We start from the raw sequence: 5,131 nt of genomic DNA on the forward strand, positions 1-5,131 counted from the left end.
TATCTATCTATCTATCTATCTATCTATCTATCTATCTATCTATCTATCTATCTATCTATCCATCATCCATCCATCCATCCATCCATCCATCCATCCATCCATCCATCCATCCATCCATCCATCCATCTATCTATCCATCTCTCTATCTATCTTCAGAAAAATAAAACAACCTTTAAGAATAAAAGGGATTTGTTTTCAAACCCTTTGCAACCCTGTGCAATATTTCATCTCATAACAGCTACACTACAATTTTCCTTTCTATCATAATATTGTGCACTCCTTACCTCACTTGTTACTAAGACACTTATAGTTTTATCACTGTTTACTAAGACACTTTATAGTTTCACTGAGACACTTTATAGTTTATAGTTTATTTTTATTTCTAATTCTGCCTTTTCTTTTATTATTTATTACTGTTATATTTTCTGTAACTCTGGCACAGCAATTTCCTTCAAGATTAATAAAGTTGTTCTTATTCTTATTCTTTCTTTACCAGAAACAAGCTCAGGATGACCAGTTAGTGTGTCGGGGGCCGTCTGGGGCTGTCGGGGGCCAATCCCGCCCAAGGTCAGGTGCCTCGTCATGTGACGAACATCTCGATGGCCAGAAGGAGGTCAACGTGGCCGGAGGCCGGTGTGTGTGTGTGTGTGTGTGTGTGTGTGTGTGTGTGTTCTATACAGGTTTGCCAACAACTTTACAATCAGAGAATGTGTGTTTTGTTTATTTCAAAATTCCCCAAAAAGAAAAAAAAAAAAAGGAAGAAAAGTGCACGTGGTAGCTCTACTATCCCCGTGGCCCCGGGGGAAGGGGGTTGGGGGGGGGGTCACATGATCGCACCTTGGAGGAGCTCAGCTGTTTGCCATTCTAATTCTGTCTCTGGCAGCTGAGCAGCGGCCAGCCGCTCCACTGAGCCGCCTGGATCAGAATAGCAAGGGTGTGCACGTGTGTGTGTGTGTGTATATGTCTGTGTACGTGTGTGTGTGTGTGTGGACCAACGACGCATTGACCTCTCGGCGTGCAGAGAGTGATGTGAGGCATGAAATATGCGACAGCGAGGGTAGTGTCGGGAGACGGGGCAAAAACAGGAAGAGGATATAAGGGGGGACAGGAAGTGGCCCCTGCATCCACACTGCTCAAAACTAGCGGAGAAAAGAAACAGGTTATTCCGTGCACGCTCCCTGCTGGGACGCGATGGGAAGCCACCTGGTTACCACAGTTACGGATGCCTCACCTGGCACGTGGGACGCACGCGTTTCACTCCTCTCGTCCGTGCAGAGCGTCAGTGAAGAGGCCCGACTCGAGATTTACTAGCGCTCTGACCCGATGACTCCCGATCAAAGATGGCGACGTTACCGTGGCTACGCAGTCGTCTTATTATCCAATAACAAAGAGTTTAAAGAAAAGGATGGTAGAGAGGCGGATAAAACTGGGCTTTTATTCATATTTTCCATGACATACGGCTAAACAAGCCCCTTGGGTCCGCTGCAAGTGTGCATGCAGCTCCACCTCCAATCAACACACACACACACACACACACACACACACACACACACACACACACACTCACGGCGCAGTGCTCCATGTTGGAGTGGCGTATTGTTCCGGAATACAGAGGACACAATATCCACGTCTGGTAATAGAGGTTAGATTAATTGCTGACAAATCTGTATTCAGCAGTTCCTTTTTTCTGTGCCTGACAGATTTATGACAGAGATTGATTAGGGGGCGGGGCAAAGGGGGCGGCGGCGAGGGGCGGGGTAGGGGTTGGGGTGGGGGTGCGTGCTCTGTGGGCCGGAAAAAAAAAAAGAGAAAGGGGGGGTAACAGTGGAGTCAAAGGAGACAAAGAAGTAGGGGGTGTTCTGGTCGGACGGAAGAGGAACCCGCCGTTGTTGCCTCCAGGTTTGTGCCGAAGCTGTGGGAATCCCATAAAACACGGGGGGATTATACCTTTGCATCCCAGGTGGGATTGGAGCCGTGTACCACATCCGTGCACGGCTGCAGAACCTTAAGCCCGAGGGCCAGTTGTCCGTTTTTCACCTGATTCGTCCGTTCCGTCTTCATCGGTGGGATTTAAACCGTCGGCTTTCCGTGGGACGGAAGCACGTGTCCAATTTAGGAGCCCAGCTCAGAAGTCTCGTCGCTTCTTCGGGACGGTCACCACTCCGGGGTTGAAAAACAGCCGTGTTTCTGGTCTGGTGTGTCACCTGACCCTGCAGATTAAGGGCTGCAGCCGTTGTTTTACATGTTTGACTGATGATGTAAGAAAGTCGCTTGTGCTAACTTAGCTTTAGGCTAGTGTTAGAATTGGCTCGATACGGTATATATGGTAATATCGGCACATTGTGGGTGCAATTTTCAGTCCAAGGTAAACAACGATGCTAGGCTATACAGCTTTCCAAGGGACACAGACAGAAAAAAAAGAGTGGGAAATTGCTTGTGGACTTTCACAACTTCCTAAAGATCCAAGGCCGTGTTCTCGCCGCTTGTCTTCGGATGCGTTTGACACATTTAGCAGAGCTAAGCTGCTGAAAGAGCTTATGGGTGCTGCTGGTGTTAAAAGTACGGTAAAGCCAAACGTCGTGCCGACAGTTCTCTTCCACAAGTAGACAATAGGTCCTCAGGAAACGATTGAAGCCTGCTGGAAGAAACGCCAAAGGCAGAAGATGCTAGCTGTCCTGCTGCAGAAATAGCATCTGATGAACAGCCTACGACAAAAAGTGCACCTCCTTACAATAAAGTGTTAGCATAGCAATGCATTTGCTGCACGCACCCCGACGACTTTTGCTGCCTCTTAGGGTCTTTTTATGTCTTCATTTTGAAGCTCGTTTTAACTTCTGTCTTCAGCGTTATCCTCCTCGCTCATGTCTCTCCTGGGTCCAAATGGGAAGGGTTGCACAGATTATGTTTTTTACACCAAAGAGTAAAATGGGCCAACCTTGTGATGTCATCACAGACAATGGTGCAACGTAAACAACAATGGTGGCCCGAGACTGAAAAGTGTTTTTACAATTCTATACAAACTAAGATATGTTGAGAGATATTATTTTTTCGTAGCTGGTACGAATATTGGCAAACAGGACAATAATGTCTTGGTAACCAGAGATCCCTTAAAGCATTATCGATTCATTCATTCATTTATAATCTATAATCTATCCCTTATCCTGCAGTCACGGTTTCCTGAACATGGGTCATCATCCGTTTTCATCAAGACAACGAAAACATGAATATCTTAGCCCCCAGCCGTGTGTGTGTGTGTGTGTGTGTGTGTGTGTGTGTGTGTGTGAGAGAGAGAGAGAGATCGCATCACACTGACGTCTTCTCTGACTCACACGCTTAACTACACTTATCATTTATTTTTGAATCTGGAGCTGGACACTGGAGCGCAGCGCTTCAACACAGGAAAGGCCGGGCGTTTCCACGGCGCCGCGAACACTGGCCGCACCATTGTCATCTGCCCTTGATATATCAGTAAATATTTATAGAAAGCAAGGGTGTGATTTTATACGAAAGGCTCCAAGGTCTGGCTCAGCAATTGAATAATTTAACTTACAAGAAACGTGCTGCCTGGCAGACCCAGGATTTGAGGTAACACACATACATATACATTTATATATATTTATATATACACATATTTATGTATATATATAAGTATTTGCATCAAAACAGAGAGTGCTCCATGAGGAAGCTCACATTGTTACTTGAAATATTAGAAACAGCTTATCTCTGTTTTATTTTTTTTTTGTATTAAAGTTTGTATTACTTTATTGTTTTTTGATGCTCCTGACCTGCTATGACATTTTAATTTCTGCCTGGGGCTAATAAACCAATCTATCTGTCGATCCACCGTTTAACTCATATATCTTAAACCTCAACACCACTTATATTATGTTATTGTTAATCTTGAAACTAGTTATATCTATATTACCTTAATTAATGTATTTACTTTCATGTTGTTTTATTTATTTCTATTTCTTTACTGTATTGAGCCACTAAGATCATTTACTTCCTGCGGGATCAATAAAGATTTTTATGTCATTTATATCATTTGTCCCGGTAAAGTAAATCACACAGGCTATTATAACTTGAAATTTTTACCAATCAGAGGGATGCCCGGGATATTCAACGCAGCAATTGGCAGCAGAACTGACACTACTTGGCTGAGCAGATTTGTGTATATATTTGGCAATGGCTAAAACTCAAAATGGATCTAAGAAAGATTTCCATCACCACTAATTTCTCTATCAAAAGATGACCTATCGTTTTATCAAAAGATGATCTGTCATTTGGTTTACTTTTAGGAAACAAAAGAGATGAACTCTGTGTCAATGTTATTTTAGGTTTGGCCAAGTTCTACATATAGAATGCAAAAATAGCCCCGCAATTTTACCTACTGAAAAAATATTTAAAATGAAAAAATCCAAAACTCAAAAAATATACCGTTTTATGAATGATATTCCCTTAGATCCATCAAGCTAAATTTGTTTTTTGGTTGTTTCTTGAATTATACATTGTTTTCCACACGACTCTCCTCTTGTCCCTCTCACAGTTAATTTATTGTATACAAAATAAGAGTCTTTACCTTTCGTCATGTCAGTTAAATGTAATTGATTTACGATTGAATGTAGCCATGTTTGTACGTTTATACTTTAAAAAATAAATGACGTGACTTCGAACTCCCGCGATAAACAGCGTGACGTCCGCCTCCGGGCCTCCCGTGACGTCATGGGCCAGCGGCCCGTCTGATTGGCGGAGTGTGTCCGTGCAGTCCAGCTGTTTGCAATCAGCAGACCCCGGGCGGGAGCCCGGGTCACATGACGCCCCTCCGGGTGCGCGCACGCACGCACACACGCACGCAGGCAGGATGACCTCCAGATGTGAAACAGCGTGTTTCTCAACTTATAGATGGGGGAAGGGTGCAGCAGAAGTATGCCATTTGGGTCTAAACAGCTACCAATGTGCCCCACAACCCCCGGAAAGGCGTTTGGGTCCTCATTTAAAGTCGGACAAATTACTATTAAATTATATAAAAAAAGGAGATTGTTGGTGTTTGGCTATGCTGCCATCTAGCGGACAGAGTCTGTAACTACACATTGATATGCTGTCATACAAACCAACAAAACAAGCCACCCAG

The sequence above is a fragment of the Fistularia commersonii genome, chromosome 21 (assembly GCF_037954325.1).
Source record: "Fistularia commersonii isolate RoL2024-O1a breed Wild chromosome 21, RoL_Fcom_v1.0, whole genome shotgun sequence".
In the NCBI taxonomy this organism is placed as follows: Eukaryota; Metazoa; Chordata; class Actinopteri; order Syngnathiformes; family Fistulariidae; genus Fistularia; species Fistularia commersonii.